The sequence below is a fragment of the Lycium barbarum genome, chromosome 8 (genome assembly GCF_019175385.1).
Source record: "Lycium barbarum isolate Lr01 chromosome 8, ASM1917538v2, whole genome shotgun sequence".
Lineage (NCBI taxonomy): Eukaryota > Viridiplantae > Streptophyta > Magnoliopsida > Solanales > Solanaceae > Lycium > Lycium barbarum.
The window spans coordinates 117,547,889-117,569,374 of NC_083344.1; the positions used below are offsets into that span (position 1 = coordinate 117,547,889).

At 34.7% G+C, this 21,486-nt stretch overlaps 1 pseudogene; it reads right to left on the reverse strand.

The window, feature by feature from the left end:
• Positions 1 to 7,367: 7,367 nt before the first annotated feature.
• On the reverse strand, positions 7,368 to 19,072 carry LOC132608201 (transcription factor MYB1-like; annotated as a pseudogene).
• Between the last annotated feature and the right edge of the window lie 2,414 nt (positions 19,073 to 21,486).

A 21,486-nucleotide genomic window follows, 5' to 3' on the forward strand; every position in this document is an offset into this window, starting at 1 on the left:
GGTGGCAAACTAAGACTCTCAGTACAGGGGGCAAGGCTATTATGATTAAGTCAGTTCTTGCATCCTTACCTCTTCATATCCTCTCAGTTATGCAACCTCCAAAAACTACTATTAAACAGATGGAGATGGTGATGGAAAATTTCTTTTGGGGAGATACTAATGGCAAAAACAAACACCACTTGGATTAAGTGGAGTGAGTTGTGTTATCCTACATTGGAAGGTGGAGCTGGTTTTAAAAGTGTTCAAAGCTTCTGTGATGCTTTTTCTGTAAAAACTGGTGGAATTTTAGAACTGAGAACTCTCTTCTCAAACACTTCCTAGAAGTTGAATACTGCAAGAGAATGCATCCTGTTACTAGAAAAGGCAAGCCAGATCAATCTCAAACTTAAAGAAGGCTTATGAATATCAAAGATAGTTGTGAGCCTCATATGTTATGGTGCATTAGTAAAGGAAAAGTGTCATTTTGGTGGGACAACGGGACAGGGAAGGGTGCTTTGGCCAAGTACCTTCATCTTACTACTAAGTCCAAGAGGACCATGGTGGTTGATTTCATGAGAGAGGGTAACTGAGATGAAATTCATCTCAGAACTGAATTACCTTCTAATATTGTTGAAAATATTCTGAAAATTCAAATTCACAAGAGGCAAAAGGACAGGATCAACTGGACAGCTAACACTAGTGGAAGTTTCACTTGCAAATCTACTGGGAGGATTATGAGAATTGCTAGACCTGCCACTATGACATCCCAGATTATTTGGCACCCAAAAATTCCCTTTAAAGTATCATTCTTTATGATGAAGTTACTGAGAGGAAGGATCCATACTGATGAAAAATTAAGAAAATTTAAGGTGCATGGTCCCTCAGTGTGTAATTGTTGTAGGATTCAACAAGAGGAGAGTATTCATCATCTCTTTGTGGAAGGAGAGTTAGCACAATTGTGGAGGAAATTCGGCAACTTTTGTGGAATCAAGTTCAACGGAGGTTCCATTAGAAATATAGTAATGCAATGGTGGTTGGCCAAAACTAAAAACAGAATTCAAGAGGCCATGTATCAATGCCTTCCTACGGTTATGTGCTGGGAAATCTGGAAAAGCAGATGCAATGCTAGATTTGAAGGCACTAAGGTTTCTAATTATAGAATTGTTGAACAGGTTATAAGATTGATGATTCTCATCCTCAACACAGTTTCCTTGCCTCAACTTCAGAGGAAACTGGCAGGAGTTGTGCAACAAAATTGATGGAGCTAAACCTACGATAAATACCAAGATAATTAAATGGGAAAAACCTCCTTGTAACACCTTTAAGCTTAACACAGATGGGTGCTCAAAAGGTAATCCTGGAGAGACTGCTGGTGGAGGAATACTAAGAGATCATCATGGTAATATGAAAATGGCTTTTCACTCCTACTATGGTGACTGTAGTAACAATATGGCTGAGGATCGGGCTGTTTTAAATGGTTTTCAACGGTGTGCTAATAATAACCATCATGATGTTATCATAGAGTCTGACTCTTTGATCATGGTTAATATGATAAATGGTAAAATCAATGTTATATGGCAAGTTAAGGACATTGTTATGCAGATTAGACAGATCATGGAGAATGGCAATTACTAGATATATCACTGCTTTAGAGAAGCAAATGAAGTTGCTGGCTTACTTGCCAACAATTGTGTAATTCAAAAACAAGAGACCTTTTTGACGGAAGCTTCTTCTTTGCCCAGACAAGTAAAAGTTGCTCTGAAGAATGATCAAGATGGCGCTCCTAATCTCAAAATCAGAATAAAAAAGGGTCACTTTAATTTCTTGTCATGACTTTCTGGATTTATATATGTTTCTTTACCCTTTGGGGACATATTAGACAAATAGTTTGTGAAGTATGTCTTACTATAGGAAATACTCAAACCTGTAAGCATAGCATAGAGCATCTTTTGTACAAGGATGAAATATTCATTCTCATTCACCCTCATAGAGGAAAGGACAATCTTCCTCCTCTTGTATCTCTTTTGCTGATGGAATGAATTGGTAGGGGTCTTCCTAACCCCCCACCATTGAGGTGGCTTAATTTAAAAAAAATGTAACTAACTATCGTACGTCAAGGAATAGCTGTGTACACTTAGGGGTCGTTTGGTAGCTGATTAGAGTTATGCATGTATTAGTAATATATGAATTATTTATGCAAGAGTTACTTATTAATATAATAGTTATTCCATCTTATATCCTGCATAAAATAGTACATAGATTTTCTCATAACTTATACATGTATTAGCTATACGGGTTTCCAAATTTCAAACCAAACATTGTATTAGGTTTGTTAAATTTTATACATGGCAAAAGAATGCTACCAAACATGATATTACTTATGCAAAATTTAATACATGAATAACTTAGCTCCTAACCAGCAACCAAACGACTCCTTAGTTAACTCTCTTACATATCTTATATTCCTTTTTAGCTTTAATGCACGTCATTTAATACTATACGTTACTTACTGATTTAGAGCCTTCTTTTCAATCAATTAGTTAACTATTTTCTTTTAATGACAAAAAGTACTCAAAGTACTTTAATTCTCCAACAAGCAAAAACAGTATAACCTATATTGATGAAAAGTAAATTAATGAAAAATGTGGCCCCCAAAAATGAAGGGCCTAAAGCCTTGGCTTTAAAGGCTTCACCCAAAACTGCTCCCGGGCCTCAATCTCAGTTTACTATTCTAGGTTGCGATCATTGTCAAATTTGTCGCATATTATATAGTAATTAAATAAAAACTTTACAAAGAGATTTCTAAAATTATTTTTGAATTAAATATTAATTGGATATATCTTTTTTTTTTTAAAATAAATTTGGTGTCACGTATCTTCACTAATTTCCCCAAGGGAAAAGTACGTATATATACATATTAAGGAGAAATATTTATGAAATGTGACGATAGTTTTCTATTTAAAAAATATAACATTACAAACCCTATAAAAAATGCTTTTTAAAAAAAAAAATCTTTTTTTATTTTTCATTTTTTTTTTAAAAAAAAAAATTTCTTATATTTTTTTGAAAAATATTTTTTTCGCTCAAAAATTTATGTATGAAAGTTGTATGAAATGTGTATATCTCGCTCAAGACTTAAAAAGTCCACTCAAAATTTAGCGTATGAAAAATGTATGAAATGTGTATATCTCGTTCAAGGCTTAAAAAATCCGCTCAAATTTTTGTGTATGAAATGTGTATATCTTGCTCAAGACTTAAAAAGTTCGGTCAAATTTTGTGGATGCAAAACGTATGAAATGTATATATCTCGATCAAGGCTTAAACATTACGCTCAAAATTTTATGTATGAGAATGGTATGAAATGTGTATATCTCGCTCAAGACTTAAAATTTCATTCACATTTTTCGTATATAAAGTTCATATTAAGTTTCTAGAAAATTAATACAACTACAACAACATTGTCACGACTTTCATACAATATTCAAAGCTTAAAGTTTTCGTTCATAATTTCGTCTATGAAAATTATATTAAAAATTTCGTTGACACATACACATTTCGTACATTTTTCATACAGCTTTCATACACAAAAATTTGAGGTTTCTAGTAATTTTTTAAGCCTTTGAGAAAAAATGAAAAATATATGAAAATCCATCATGTTTCGTAAAATATCGTTATGTTTTTTAAATAAGAAAAACTATCTATATATTTTATAATAAAGAGTCTTAAGTAAGTACTCTATGTCATTTTTCTTTCGCCAATACTTGCTACCTCCCACTAGCACAGATAGAAGGTAACTCTATTCATCAAAGTTTAAATAAATGGAAAGAAATCACATTATATTTTTTGCCTTTGTTGAAATTTGAACCTAAGACCTAATCATTTTTCATTATTTTATTAACTATTAGGTCATGCCCTTGAATGGGGTGCTTAATATATCACATTATCAACGAGTTAAATTCCCCTGCCCCCTCCTCCCAAGACTTAATTCTCTGCCTATGCAATTAATTAAAATGTGGTCCAGGAAGTTCTTCCTAGAATCTTATATCTCATAGTATCGACAAACTGTAGCAATCAAGCAATTTTTTCGTTTCCAAACAAGTAGCTGAAATTGGCGCATTATATTGCATCATCCGTTTCTTAATACTCTTTGGTTTTTTCATTCGCGTCCCTTTTCTTCCCTTTTGCAATTGCTGTAGGGGTGTACAAAGAAAATCGACAAATCGCATCAAATCGATAATTCGAATCAAATCGAGAAAAAAACTCGACTAGTAGTTTAGTTTGACTTGATTTGGTATTGGAGAAAAAAACTCGTTCATAATTGGTTTGGTTTGGTTTTAACTATAAAAAGTCAAACCGAATCAAACCAACCCGACATTACATATATATAAATTTTTAATATATTTTATAAATAAAATATTTACTTATAATGTAATTTGTAAATATTTCTTAATTCTTTTCATAATTTCTGTCTTTTAACATATTATTTCAAGCTTGGACTTAGATTTAAATGTTCCAATAAGTTTTATAGCCCATATATGTTAGTAACTCAAATAAAGTCCAAAACCAAATCAATACTAATGCTTATAAGTCATACCAAAAGTAATACAATCCTAACACTAGATGGTAGTAATAATGTTTAATATCTATTCTTTAGTTTTGCATTGTTAATTTAGACAATATAAATACATAACTTAATTTTTATTTTTCTTTGTCATGTAATTACAGTAATACTTATTAGTCGTACTTATTTTAGCAAGACTTGGTATTTTTAGATGATGATCGTTTTCATTATGCCTTATTAATTAGCAATACTAATTTTATGCTATTTCATTATCTTTTTTTGTTGAATATTTTATTAGAATGTCATTACTCATTTCACTTTTTTGTCATTTTCTTAAGAAACACTTTAATTATATAGTTGTATCTTACTAGGACTAAAACAATAATTGAAATAAAAGTTATAGTTTGTATGAAGATTATTCCGGGAAAAAAATAATCCGAAAAAACCCGAAGTTAAAAAACCCGACTTTTATTGGTTTGGTTTGATTTATAGATTAAAAAACCCGATATAATTAATTTGATTTGGTACATAAAAAATCTGAACCAATCCGATCCATGTACACCCCTAGCAATTAGTTAAGCATGGCAGGGATATAAATTAGGAAATGAAAAAGGTCTCACAATTCATGGATAAAACTTCAATTTTTGATTTTTTGTTTTTCTTTTTCAAGATCAACTTCAAATATTTATTTATTTTTCTTTAAGTTTCAACCAAATTATGTCAAAACTACCGTCTAACTCTAATCATCTTAATTATTACCTACTCCCTTTTCTTACATCTCTCCTTATCCTCTTGTTTGCTAATATGGTGTATCGGGTCAAGCGGCCCCTAATCTAGTACCTTCATCGACGGTGCCAAATGGGCGAATTGAGCTGAATTTGAATGGATCAAAATGAGCAATTTATAAAGAAATTATATGGTTTGGTCTTCAAATGGGTTGGTCTTTAATTTTTGCCCTTCAAATTTGAACTTATGCCTAGTGGGACATAAGTTCTTTTAAGGACATGGAACATAACATGTCGGATATTATGATGCGAAATATAAAATTATGCCCAATGAAAAAATATTTATCTTGAGGGGAAAAAATTAAAGACAAGCACAAAATAGGGCCAAAAGTGCGAATGACCCGCGATTGATTGGTCTGCACAAAAGTTGGGCTGAAATGGATTAGGCTAAAATAGTTAAAAGGCCGATAATATCTCAACCCCCCCCCCCCCCCCCCCCCCCTACAATTCTTTTTAAGTTTTAATTTATTTGTGTGTTCTTTTATAATTTCTTAAATACCTAAGTGAACTTAAACAAAAAGATATTTTGAAAATATTTTGACAAGATTTCTTATGGATTAATTTATACATATCAACCCAATTTTTAGATGGTCTTAATCTTAAAATAAGCTCAGCCAATAAATGATCCGCCCAAACATGGACGGATTGGGTGAATCATATATTCATGGGCTAATTTTGTCACCTCTAATCTTGACGCGAGATAAAATGAAAAACTAACGTTTTATTTTTAAGAAAAAATTACACGGTGTAATTAACTTATAGTCTTATACAATATATTTAACATTCACAACTATAATTTGAAATAATTACGACACTCAGCTAATCTTTGTATTTCACAGTAAAAGAGAAAAAGCACGCGCTATACTACTTAAGCCGTAACTCATCTAGATCGCTCGCGTTTTTCCCTGAAACCTTCTTTCTCCTCTTCTATCTTTTTCTTCTTTTCCCCTTTTTTACTCTAACAATCGCAATCAGTGACGGAGTTAGGATTTTTACTAAGGGGATTTAAAAGTACAAAGAAGTAAACATGTGAAGAAGTCAAGGGGGTTCAACATCTATTATGTATACATAAAAAATAATTTTAACCATATACATACAATATTTTTTTCGCCGAAAGGGGTTCGGGCGAACCCCCTCCCCACTACTTGGCTCTGCCACTGGCCCCAACCTACTTCAATCCAAATTGAAATCTAAAAGTTTTGGCGTATATGGTTTCCAGAGGGAGTTCTGGAGGAGAAACTGATCCATGGGTGTTGTGAACCCGAGATCTCTGGCCTGTATTTCTATATTTCGACGAAGGAGTAATTTTCCTGCATCGAAAATCTTTTTCAGATCAGAAATGTAGTTTTGTATTTCGCCTGTATTTTTGTATTCTGAAGGTGGAATTTTCTGGCAAATCACTGTATTTCTGTATTTCGCCTTGATTATACCATGTATTTGTTGTTTGTATCCTTGTATACACGTTTGTCTTTTTGTATTACACGTTGATTCTAACATGAGTGTATGAGATGTATTTTGTTATTTGTATCCTTGTTTGACCGTGTTTTTATGGTTATGTACCTATGTATACCCCCTGTATTTTTGTTGTTTGTATTCTTGCATACGCCTTTGTATCTTCTGTATCACCTTGGTTGTATTTGTTGCGCGAAAGAATACAGTTAATATAGATTGTATTCATTGCGAACGAATACAGACGTTGACACAGACTGTGTTCGTTTTCCGAACATTGACACATGTTAGATTCGTTGCATAAACAAATACAATGAATACCGCCAGCCTCGCAACTAAATAGTTAAACTATAGCTAATAATTAAACTCCAAACTGTAGCGATTTATGAAATTTTCTGTATTTTTAAGTACCACAAAATGAGAATATCCAAATCAAATAGATAGAGAATGACAATGGTGATAAATCATAAAATAATGACCCTTTTGCAAATAGAGAGTAGGGGCCTAGTGGTACTTTGGAGTTTGGACATAGTAATGTAGAGACATTTTTCAGTCTACCCTCACATGCATCTCTTATAATAGTAATGAAGGCTTCAGATATTAAGTAGATCCCATAGGTCAACATCAACAAAAAAATCATCCCTACCAATATCTCCTTCATGCACGGGGTTGGATATTGCTGGTAATATTTCCTCGTCCAACAAACTTTGTATCTCCTCATCAGACCTCTTCTTTAATGATGAGGAGTTAGCAGATTGCAATAAACTTGACCACCATTGGACGTTGTCCTCTTCTTCTGCCGTAACAATGGGCTTCTCCATAATCATTTTCCCTTCATCGGTAGTACTAATATTGTTTGTGATACTTTTGTTGCTGCAGTACCACGAAGCATTATTCTTCTTTGGGCTTGACACACTACACCAAAAGAGGCTTTTAGCGGCATATATTTTCCTTTTAGCGGCAATAGTTATTGCCACAAAAACATTTATCAGCAATTGTTTAATGTCATTAGATCTAAGGTCGTCGGTAAAGCCTTTAGCGGCATTTATTGTTAGGGATGAAGTTTGTTATTGCCGGTAATAATTGATTCTAGAATATAATTAGCGGCAATTAAGTTATCATAGCCAATGATAAGCATAGCATGCTAGTCTATGCTAGTGATCAAGTTGCTAGCCTCTCTCTTCCACCGTAAACGGTAAAAAAAAAACCCACCTGCCCGTCTCAACCCACTCGCCGTCGCCGGAGATGGCGGAACCGGCGCGTGGCAGCGAAAATGCTGCTAATAACACTACTACGACTACACCTACAGCCCAAAATCTCTCTAACTCCACTTATGCAAAGGTAATTCAAACCCCTAAAATTCCTATTTTGAAAGAAAACCGATTAGGGAACCCGGATGTCACCGCCAAATACACCACGCACAATGGAGTACCGGCTGTGTTATTCAACAACGATGAGTATTATGGGGTTATGTCCGAAGAATGTAAGTTCACGCTGGTCGGGAAATTTATTCGAGCCAGACCTCAAATTGAAAAACTACGAGCAAGATTTGCAGAAATAATTACCGTTAGAGGTAAAGTTACAATTGGTGTTTATGATTTTCGTATTGTCTTTGTCGAATTTTCCAATGAGGATGATTTTAAGAAAGTTTGGTATAGACGCTCTATTGAAATTGATAAACAAATTATGTGGTCAGAAAAATGGACGCCGGAGTTTAAACCCGATGAGGATTCTCCGGTAGTTCCAGTTTGGGTTCTATTACCGGGCTTGCCTTTTCATTTACATACTTGGAATTATGTAAAACAAATAGTTGCCCCGATAGGAACCCCTCTTATTATGGATGCTGCCACTGAGAATCGAACCAGGCCAAGTATGGCGAAAGTGAGAGTCGAGGTGAACCTCACCAAGACTCAAATCAACTCTATCTTCATTGGTACTGAAAATGAGAACTGCCCTCGTAAAGGGTTCTATCAAAAGCTGGAATACGAGAATGCTCCCAAGTTTTGTACTCATTGTAGGATGTTGGGTCACTCAATAATCCAATGTAGAAGAGTTGGAAAGAAAAAGGAAGGGAACCAAATGGTTGCTGCGGAAGTTCAGAACAGGCAGAATCAAGACGAAAAAGGAGAAACAATCTTACAAAAATTGAACACAAAACAGATTGATCAGCAGAACAATGATGTACAAGACAACATCACAACTGAAAATGCACCAAATATGTCAACTGTGGCTGGAATCAGAACTGATCAGGAAGACGATGGCTTTATCGAAGTCATCAGGAAGAGGAATAAGAAGATTTTAAAGACGACCAAGAATCAGGATGGGCTGGAAACAGGGAACCAAGCAAAAAAATAAAACTACTGAACAGACGAGGCACTGGAAACAGAGAACAAATCAGAGGGAACAAGAAACGAATTTGCAGACTGAGGGGCAATTGAATACAGCAGCAAAGAATCGAGGAAAGCAGAAGGCAGAGGCTAGAGAGCAATCTGTTATTTTAGAAGCACCCGGAGTTGACAAGCAAGGGAATCAAATCCATGGTTTGCATCAAAATCAAAAAGACAACAAAGAACGAGAAAAACAGAAGGCAGTGGCTATTATTTTGGAAGCACCCGAAATTGGAAAGCAAGGGAATCAAATCCATGGCTTGCAACAAACTCAAAAAGATAACAAAGAAAGAGAGTTCAAAGTAGCAGGAGCCACAAGCCAAAAACTGAAACAAAAAAAGAAAAAAAAAAGGTTACCGCTGCTAGATTTCTCAAGAATATGTTATGGGCAAAACAGAAACCAAAAGCTGGTAACGAACAAGAACACAATGAAAAATCCGATAAAGCCTTAGATGAAGACAAGTCGACAAAATAGCAACGCCAGTATAGTGTGGAAATCAATCAAGGTCGGGAAGAGAACAAAACAGTTGATAGCCAATGCAGCAGCTCTAAAGGAAGACAAAAAGATCATATGTCCCCTGTTACAGCTGATACTGAGTGTTTACAATTAAAAGGAGGCAGAATAGAGATTGATCTGGGTAACATAGAGTACATTCCTCCTGAAAAATATGGTTCTGATTTAGGAAATAACTCCGATCAAGAATATCGTTACGACACCAGTGAAGAACAAATAGCAGGAATATCCTCAGATGAGGAGGTTCCGGATAGTTTTCTAGAGGTCTCCGAAGAGGAAGAAGCACAAATCCTCGATAATTTAATCGAAGTATTTTCTCCAACTTTAAAAGAAATCCAGGACCCGATCATACAAGAAAAAGAAGAAGCTATCTTACGACAAGGTTTGTCACCAAGAGGTAACAAAAACAAGAAAGGTAGAAAGAACAAAAAGGGAAACAACAATAATTTCCCAGAAAAGCCGGAACAATCTGATAAGGTTGTCTTTTCTCCTGAATTTCCTTTATGATTAAATACATTATATGGAATATTAGAGGGATAACCTCCAAGGGTGCTCTGGACAGACTCGCTAAGGTTGTCAGACTTCATAAAATTGATTTCATAACTTTACAAGAACCTTTTCATAATAGTAACAAAATAGAGAAGTTTAGGAGAAGGATGGGTTTCGATCATGCCATCTCCAACTCTCATAGTAAAATTTGGATTTTCTGGAATTCTAACTATGTTTGTTCAGTAGTTTCCAAAACCAGACAACAGGTGACTTTGCAGGTACACTTGCAGGGAAGCATTGATAATTTCTGGATAACTACTGTCTACGCCAGATCTAAAGCAAACAAAAGGAAGTATCTTTGGCAGAAGTTAAGATATTTGAATTCCATCATCGATGGCCCATGGGCCATCGGACGGGATTTTAACTCTATAATGGAAGCTGAGGAAAAGAAAGGGGGTGTTCCTTTTAGATTAAATACATGTTTTGATTTTATAAACTGTATGGATGATTGTGGTATGACTGATGCTGGATTTGTAGGTAATATCCATACATGGTGTAATGGGCGAGGAGGGACCGAGAGGATCCATATGAGATTAGACAGGTTGCTTCATAATGATAAATGGAGTGCTAAATTCCCAAATATCAATGTGGAGCATTTATCCAAAACAGGTTCTGATCACAACCTCCTCCTCATCAATTGCTCCGACGACAACCAACCGGTAATCAAATACTTCAAATTTCTTAATTTTTGGACTGATCAAAAAGAGTTTCTTCCTTTGGTTAAAAAAGTCTGGGATACAGAGGTATATGGCAATCCTATGTGGAGATTACAACAAAAGCTGAAAACTTTGGCTAAGGAACTTAGTAAGTGGTCTAGAAACAATATTGGGGACGTTTTTTAAAATGTCAAGAAATTTGAGAAGGAAGTTTCAGACGCAGAAACTGCTTACTTAAATTCCGATTCTGATACTGATAGAATGCTGCTTAATAAAGCTAAAGCTGAATATATCAATTGGTTGAAAATGGAAGAGTCTATTTTAAGACAAAAAGCTAGAATCAAATGGGCAGAAGAAGGGGATTCAAATACGAAGTACTTCCACAATACTATCAAGGCTAGGAGAAGAAGAGCTCAAATCTATAAAATTAAAGATCAGAATGGTCAATGGGTCGAAGGGAATTTAAATATTTCCAAAGCTGCCATCGATCATTTCAGCGACTTATTCAGTGAAAACCCAAGGGATAGGAATTTGGACTTTATCAGAGGTTGTGACAATCTGATCAGTACTGACGACAACGCCCTATTAGCAAAATATCCCATAGCAGAAGAGATAAAGACGACAATAGATTCTATGGACCCTAACAGCTGTGCAGGGCCTGATGGATTTAATGTTTTTTTTTTTCAATACTGCTGGGACATCATCAAGAGAGAGGTAATTTCCTTTGTTCTCTCCTTCTTTCATGGGTCTGATCTTACTAAGTACTATAGCCATTCTTGTTTAACACTGATTCCTAAGGTCACCTCACCTGATTGTTTTTCTAAGCTTAGACCCATCAGTCTTAGTAATTTTTCAAACAAAATACTGTCTAAAATTCTTGCTTTAAGGATTAACAATATTTTGCCTAAGATCATTTCTGAGAATCAATCTGGTTTCGTTAAAGGTAGACAAATCACCGAGAATATTCTTTTAACACAAGAGATTATTCATGGTATTAGACCTAACTCTGACAGTTGCAATGTTGTTTTTAAATTAGATATGTCTAAAGCTGATGATAAATTGGATTGGAATTTCTTAATTTCTGTTCTGAGAAAGATGGGTTTTGATTCTTTTTTTATCAATCTAGTTTATAGGTTAATCTCTAACAACTGGTATTCTGTAATTATTAATGGTGTTAGATATGGGTTCTTTAAATCTTCTAGAGGCTTAAAACAGGGAGACCCTCTTTCTCCTGCTCTTTTTATTATTGCAGCCGAAACTCTTTCAAGAGCTTTGAATCATCTTAATCAGAACGATAGGTTCATTAATTTCTCTATGCATAAAAAAGGGCCCCAGATTAATCACCTTAGTTATGCTGATGACCTTGTGCTTTTCACTTCTGCCAATAAGTTTTCTATTAAGATCATGATGAATTTGCTAAGGTTGTATCAAAAGGCTTCAGGTCAAGAGATTAATAAAGATAAGACTTTCTTTCTCACCCATAGTAAGACGGACAGGATTTATAATAGGAGGATTAGAAGGTGGACTGATTACAAACAGTCTTCCTTCCCTTTCACATACTTAGGTTGTCCCATATACAGTGGTAGGAAAAGAATCTCTTATTTTTCTGACATTTCCAAAAAGATCCTTAATAAGATTGCAGGTTGGCAACGAAGATTCTTATCTCCAGGAGGTAAGTCTACCATTATTAAGCATGTTCTTCAATCTCAAGCTCTTCATATATTTGCTGCCTTAATGCCACCGGTTACATCTCTATATGAGATTGAAATTCAATTTGCTAATTTTTTCTGGGGAGAGAAGGATGGTAAAAACAGCTATCATTGGTCCTCTTGGGATAACATGAGCTACCCTACCATAGAAGGGGGCTTGGGTTTCAGGAGTCTTCTTGATATCTGTCACACTTTTGCTGCTAAAAGATAGTGGAGATTGAGAACAAAACCTTCTTTGTGGGCACAATTCATTAAATCAAAGTATTGCCAAAGAAGAAACCTCAACTCTAAGACCGTTGCTCCAAAAGATTCAGCTGCTTGGAAAGAATTGCTTCAGATTAGAGATAATATGGAAAACAACATCATTTGGAATATTAATTCCGGTAACAGTTTGTTTTGGTGGGATAACTGGACCCATCATGGGTCTCTCTATCATATTGTAAACCCTTCGGATAAGCCTGGTAATGTGAAAGTTAACCATTTCTTATTGAATCAGCAATGGCAGATTGATGATAATCCTTTTTCCTTACCAAGGGACACTCTGAATCTGATCAAGAGTATCCCTATCGGTAAGCATGATGAAAAGGATCAGCCTATCTGGAATCTGAATAGCAATGGCTTATTTACATGTTCCAGTGCTTTTGAATTCCTTAGGAAGAAGGAAGTTGCCCCTCACATTTATAATTTCATCTGGATAAAAGAAATTCCTTTCAAGGTTTCCTTTTTCATGTGGAAACTTTTAAAGAAAAATCTTCCTCTAGATGCTAATCTTACAAGATTTAATATTGACAAAGGTGCTAGTTGTTGTTGTTGCAGGACTGCATGCATAGAAACTGGGAATCATGTTTTTGCACAAAGTGAGCTTGCAAAACAAACTTGGCAAATCATGACCAGACCATTGGGGATCAGCATCACTGGTTCCACTGTTCAAACAATTCTCTGGCAATGGTAGAGACAAAAACCAACAAATATTGTTCACAAATTCCTTCTACTTATCACTCCAATGATAGTATGTTGGGAAATTTGGAGAGCAAGGTGCACTAAGACATTTGAACAAAAAAATATCACTGCTTCTAATATATGTTTTCAGTCTGTTTTTCAGATCAAGGTGGCTATAAGACAGAAATTCAAATCCATAGACTACACCTGGAACTGGAGCAAAGTTTGTTTCGAAGCGAAAAATTTCAAAGCTGTGATAACCAGTAAGATGATCAGATGGATCAAACCTACAGGCAACACTTGGAAGCTCAACACAGATGGAAGTTACATGAAAAATCAAAACAAAGCCGGAGCCGGTGGTATTGTTAGGAATAGAATTGGGAATATGATCATGGTATTTGCATATCCAACTCAATTTTGCACTAACAATTATAGTGAAGCTTATGCAGCTTTAGTTGGAATTTCTTGGTGTGTCAATCATCCTTTCGAAGCCCTTGAGGTAGAATTGGACTCCAAAATGGTGGTACAAATGATAGATGGTTCCTTAAAACCTCCTTGGAGGTTATTGGACATTATAGAAAACACTAAGGCAAAGATGGCTCACAGAAACATCTCGATAAAGCATTGCTTTAGAGAAGGGAATGAGGTGGCGGATGCATTAGCAAAATATGCAACCCAAATTCAAGTCCCTAGAATTTTTTTGAATGAAGGTGACCTGCCAACGGAGGCTAGAGGACCGCTCAGAATGAATAAACTTGACTTCCCCTCCTTTAGGAGAAGAGTTAAAAAGAACTCAGGCTGGTGCTTTGAACCACCTTGAGGCGACTTAGATGTTATGCATTAACTTCTTAAGTTTTAATGCATTAGTAGATTGATTAGTATATATATGTAAGCTTAAGTATGGAGGTAAGGTGCCATGTCCCCCTCCAATGTAACTATTTTTGTTTCAATCGACATGGTAGGGGTCCGCCAAACCCCCCATCACTACGATGGTGATGGTTTCTGGAAAAAAAAAAGTTATTGCCGGAAATTAATTGCCGCTAAAAACATATTTTGTTGTAGTGACAGTTTCCTAGGTTGAGGTCTTATTATTTCATTCTTAGTAATGGCTCTGCACTTATTGTTAATCTTTTGATGATGAAGAGGAGCAATAGTATTTAACTTCTTTTGAAAGTGTGTTCCAGTAGTTTTTCACATCATTTGATGTTCTTCCCGGCAGTCTCCCAGCAATAAGTGACCACCTAATTAATTATTAGCCGCACAGTAAAATTAAATCCGATTATGTATAAAAAAGGTGGGAGAACAACAACAACCTATTCATTGTGATTCCATAAATGGGATATGGACAGGGGCGGACACAAAGCTAAGGGGTGTCATCCGACACCGCTTCGCCGGAAAATTTTGATAAATATATGTACGTATATAATCTGAAAAACAGAATATATGGTAGATATAATATAAATGACATTGCTTTGCACAAAGGATATTGTGGCCAGAGGCGAATCTAGAGTTTTTGGAGCATGGGTTCACCACTCAATTTTCAATCAAGTGCCCCATTTAATCTTTTGTAGTATGTGTTCCTGTAGATAGTATTATACTAATTTTAGAAAATATATACATAAAATACCTAGTTTTACGGTGAGATCATGTATTCACGTGCTCCAAAAATACCCCCTAAATTCGCCACTGGTTGTGGCTCACTGGTGAGGTAGTTCGGTCACTATTGCGGGTTCGAACCTTTGCAACGTGTTTGTGCTAGTTTTTTTTCAAAATAATTTGTAAGCGCTCATTCCTTTGTCCATCTGCTGAAAAAGAGCACCTTGAATGTGGTTCGAACCCAACCGCCCAACACTTCTCATTGTAAGGAAGGATGATACAAAACAAGTCAACCTACATTCATTTTAAAATAAGACTTATACATTAAGTTACTTAAATGCAATCAGGAACTGAACTATAACTCTAGGGGTGAAAAATTTATTCATTCTTCTCTCCAATTTGTTCATATGTTTCCCTCTTTAAATGTCGACACTGCTTACGAAAAATTCTGCGTACGCCACTGGATATGGAGAGGATGTTTTGTACAAAGCGTTACCCCTATACTAAAGGTAGAGAGACTATTTTTTATGGACCCTCAACCCAAGTAAAACATATCAAAATCAAGAACAAAAATAAAATACTCTAGTGAAGAAGCCATGCTAAAAATAAAGGAGAAAAGAACAACAAATAATTATATTGTAACCGAAGCAACAAAAAAAAGGTAATAATAAAATCAAATAATAAGATAGTAGGAAAATAATAATAATAATAATAATAATAATAATAATAATAATAATAATAATAATAATAATAATAATAATAATAATAATAATACTAATAACGGAAACTCGACATGTCCCAAGTAAGCTGCAAATGTGTCATGTTCTGTCTAATTACCGCTCCCCAATACTTTTTTGTCCTACCTCTACCTCTCCTCATACTCATCATAACTAACCTCTCACACCTACTCACCGGGGTATTTGTGCATCTCCACATGCCCGAACTATCTCAATCTCGCCTCCTTCATCTTGTCCACCACGGAGACACCTTGTCCCGAATATCTTCGTTCCTAATCCTATCTCTCCAAGTATGCCCAAAAATCCATGTCAACATCTACTTTCATCTTCTGGACATGAAAAACGGCCAACACTTTGCCATACCAGATAGGTGGTCTCACAACCACTTTATAAAAGTACGAAGATAACATTATAATATTATTAAATTATTCAAATTTTGCACTTTCATACTCTTGATATCTTTTCTTGATGAATCTAACACGTCAAATACTAATTTAATTACTATTTTATTTCCACAACTAGTAATATTGTAAATAAGTCAAAATGGATATTTTAAATTTTGTGCTCAACCAAAGTTGCGCTAGTATTTATAAGTTCAAAGGGAGATAGATATGAGATATTATCAGGAGCAGATGTACTGAGGTATGTGTCAGCAGAACTCAATAACTTTAGCTCATATTATTTAGATATATGTCTTACAAAATCTATTTAATATGCACAAATTATAAATTTGGATTATTGATCTGTGTTTAAAGCAATAATTCAAAAAAGGTAGGAGTTAGAACAGAAACTAAATAAATAATTCCGAGCCAAAAGAATTTATTGTATAATCCTTAAGTTATTTAATTCCTTCACTGTTGCCCGGGGTACTTGGATTAATTTCTCCCATGATAGAACTGAAAACTATTCTATAATAGAGGCACACTTCAAATTATAGAATTTGTCGAACTAAAAACAACGAATAGCATATCACACCGGACACTTAAGTTGTTTTGAAAACAAATGCAAAATGAGGGGAGAAAGTTTGCAAATCTCCGGTGTGTTGGACGCAGTGTTTTAAAAGGCGGGGGCGTAAGGCGAGGCGTTTTATGTCTGCCTCAGCGAGGCGTAAGCCCCGAGGCACGAGGCGTAAGCCTCATGGGACTTTAATTTTTAGTATTTTATAAAATGATATAATTATAATAAATACTTTTAAATTGGTTAAATAACGTAAAAAATTGAAGAAAACAATAAATAAGTGATATATATATATATATATATACACACACACATATACATACTCCACCCCCACAAAAAAACTAATTAGAACAATCTATTATACGTACTTACAAGTATAAGTGACTGCTCGTTACTTTTTTGAGATAGTAGAAGACAAGATAAATAATTGGAAAAGAACATATATTAGGCATTCTAGCAATAAAAAAAGGTCTTGACTTTTAAATTTAATGTTTCAGTTCCTTTTTAAAATATTTGAGTAATTACATGTTGACTTTTAAAAATTTGGGCATTATACTAAGGACTTATTTAACAAATTTCGTTTTATTTTGAACAAGTTTTCTGGACTTACGCCCCAACAAAAAAAAACTCGCCCCAAACGCCTAGGCTTACGCCCCAACAAAAAAAAAAACTCGCCCCAAACGCCTGGGCGTACGCCCCAAATTGCTGGGCGTACACCTTTGGGGACTTGCGCCCCGACCCATCGCCCCGAGGCATTTTTGGTACGCCCCGCCCCGGGGCTCGCCCCGAGGCTCGCCTCAAAAACGCCTTTTAAAACACTGGTTGGACGTGCGCAAATGCCTTTTCGGAAACAAGTTGTGACTGCTTGAAAATGATGCTTGTTCGAAAATTTTATCAATCAGATCATTTGGCGAAAGTCGACCCGAGCGAGCGATGACGGCACGAAGCTATGAGCACATTAACTTTTTTCTCTTTAATCATCGAGGGACAAAGTTTCTTTTAAAAAAGAACCTTGTTCAGATTTTTATTTCTCATTCACACACCAAACTTAAAACAACAGAATTCATTAACTCGAAAAGACAAGAAACTAAAACTATAAAATTCAAATCTTGAATTTCGCTCAGGATATTATGACAAAGTGTTTGAACTTGCCTGTTGCCTAAAAGCTTATGAAGCCTCAACATAAGATCTATTTCATCCAGGGGTGGACGCACCTTAAGCTAAGGGGTGTCATCCGACACCGCTTCTTCAGAAAATTTTGATAAATATATGTACGTATATAATCTGAAAAATAGAATATATGGTAGATATAATATAAATGACATTGCTTTGCACAAAAGATGTTGTGGCCAGAGGTGAATCTAGGGTTTCTGGAGCATGGGTTCACCACTCAATTTTCAATCAAGTGCACCATTTAATCTTTTGTAGTATGTGTTCCTGTAGATAGTATTATACTAATTTTAGAAAATATATACATAAAATATCTAGTTTTATGGCGAGACCATGTATTCACGTGATCCAAAAATACCCCTATAATTCGCCACTGGTTGTGGCTCACTGGCGAGGTAGTTCGGTCACTATTGCGGGTTCGAACCTTTGCAACGTGTTTGTGCTAGTTTTTTTTTTCAAAATAATTTGTCAGCGTTCATTCCTTTGTCCATCTGCTGAAAAAGAGCACCTTGAATGAGGTTAGAACCCAACCGCCCAACACTTCTCATTGTAAGGAAGGATGATACAAAACAAGTCAACCTACATTCATTTTAAAATAAGACTTATACATTAAGTTACTTAAATGCAATCAGGAACTGAACTATAACTCTAGGGGTGAAAAATTTATTCATTCTCTCCAATTTTTTCATATGTTTCCCTCTTTAAATGTCGACACTGCTTACGAAAAATTCTGCGTACGCCACTGATTTCATGTGAGGAGAAGTCACGTCTCTTTATATTTGGCCTTAGATAATTCAGCCACCTTAGTCTACAACTCTTCCTGCATCTATTCAGACCTGCATGTACTCACATAAGTAGACATAATGGTGCATATTTCGGACACACTGTTCTGATAGCACTTAAAACCATGTCAATAATATAGTGGGATGGCCAGTGAGATTATTTTACCAGCTCTAATGGGAACAAGATGCCACTTTCCTTCTCCGTACTCCTCAATACATTTTCTTAAAAGAAGATCTTCTTCTTTAGTCCACGCACCTTTCTTCACTCCGGACAACGTCGTAGAAACAGAAGTATTGTTCATGATCATCAGTCTCTCTCCCTGCAAACGAACACCAAGTACAAATTAATTAAACACAACCCCAATGATTGAGTTTAAGCAAAGCTCGTGATGGAAAGTCAGAATATAAATATTAAGCACTAGGTACTAAAAGAGAGAAAAAGCCTAGTAGCTCCTGATGGCTCTTGCAGTCTTGTTTGCTTGCTCTTTCTACGTACCTTTTCAGTCTCTTTATATACTAGTAAGGATAACCCGGGTGTTGCCCGGACCCAACATGAACAAAGTTATAGTATTGTTTTATCAACCTCTCAACGAAGACATTTTTTACTATGATTTCTATTGCCAAGTCATATCACATGAAATTAACTTGTTTTTCAATTAATATGTGATTGTATAGAACGATAAAAAAATATTCATGGGCAAGTCAATCAAATCCTCCTTTTGGTATTCATTTTGAAGCATTAGGGGCTTTAGAATTTTTCCTTGAAGCTTCCTTTGGAAATAAACATTAAGGTTGCTTCACGTACTTCAACTATGCTATTTTATATAATTAATTTTAGGAATAATTTCAGAGATCTCCTCTTAAGACTTTGTATCACTCAAAAATCTAACAAACAAAAGAAGATCTTGATTTCCTCATCTCACATATGATTGAAAAATCTAGCTATGGCTTCATCACATGTCATTTATATATATATATATATATATATATAGGTTTAATGGCCAATTAGTTAAATAAATAAATAAATAACTATGCAAACTATTTTGAGATTAAATGATTAAACAAGTTTGGCATGCGGCTGCAAAAAGAAAGTACCAAAAAGCTGCTAACTTGCTATGTACTACTCATTTAACATGACATTAGGCCTGTCAACCGGTTCCAACCGGAACCGGACCGGGAACCGGTTAGGAAACCGGCCGGTTCCGGTTTAACCGGTTAACCGGTTTTAAAGTCCAAACCGGAACCGGTCCGGTTTGGATTGGTTAAAATATTTTATTTTTTTGTATTATATATATATATTATAGTATTTATTTGTATATTGTAGGTATATTTACATATGTTATACAACTTTATAATTAAAGTTTAAATATTTACTGACTAACAGCCTAACAGCAAGTCAGCAATACAGAATAGTGCTTTTCGTACACATATATATGTATAACTTACATATACTTATATGTATAACTTAATCTATATACTATATATACTTATATATATGTATAACTTAATATATATACTATATATATGTATAACTTAATATATATATACTAAATATATGTATAACTTAATATATATACTATATATATGTACTATATACTATATATAGGTATAGCTTAATATCTATATATAGGTATAACTTAATATATATACTATATATACATATCTACTATATATACAATATATACTTAATATATATACTATATATATTTATATAATATATATACTTATATACTATATATACTTATATATGTGTATAACTTAATATATATAGTATATATACTATATATACTTATATATATGTACTATATACTATATATACTTACTTATATACTATATATACTATATATACTTATATATGTGTATAACTTAATATATATAGTATATAACTATATATACTTATATTCCTAACTTAATAAAAGTAAAAATATGAACACAAGTAAATAGAAGAAAGCTCAATGAGCCATATATTTTATTCATTCTTGGATAACATTTATTTGCAAGTTGTATTTTTTTTTAACTTGCAAATAATACATGAGTTATACAAAAATAGTAGAATAATAAAATCACCAATTTTGAACCATTTCGTTAATTTCCCCCACATCATATTCGGTCATGGAAATATCTTCAAAGTCTTCCATTTGGTCCGGTCCACTAGCTATCAAATCTTCAATTTCTTCCTCTTCGCCTTGCTCCGCTTCTGAGTTTTGGTTGCGTCGCTCCGATCTAATCCAATCTCGAATGCACACTAGTACTTGCAAGCTAAAGCCGGATAATGAATGTCTATGGTCTCCAATTTGTTGTCTTCCTTGGCTAATTGCGCTCTCCGAAGCCACGGTTGATACTTGAACCGTAAAGATATCTCGAGTCATTCTTGAAAGTACCGGATAGCTTGCCTTGTACTTCTTCCACCATGCTAAGACGTCCAAGTCATCCTTGATATCCACATTTGGCTGCATCAAATAAAAGTTAAATTCATCAATGTTTACAGTAGAACAAGAAGTTGGCTGTGAATGTAAAACTTTTAAACCCGACAAGCCCTTTTTGCTACTCTGAGAAGTAGTAGGGCGTGGAGCAACGGGTGTAGCACGTTCTTCCAAACTAGAATAATGAGTAAAAACTTTTCTAAATTCATCATCAATAGCGAGATCGGCTTCAGCTAAAGATGGTTGAACTCCCTCTTCAATTTCTAAAAATGTATAAATTTGACTAACCAAAT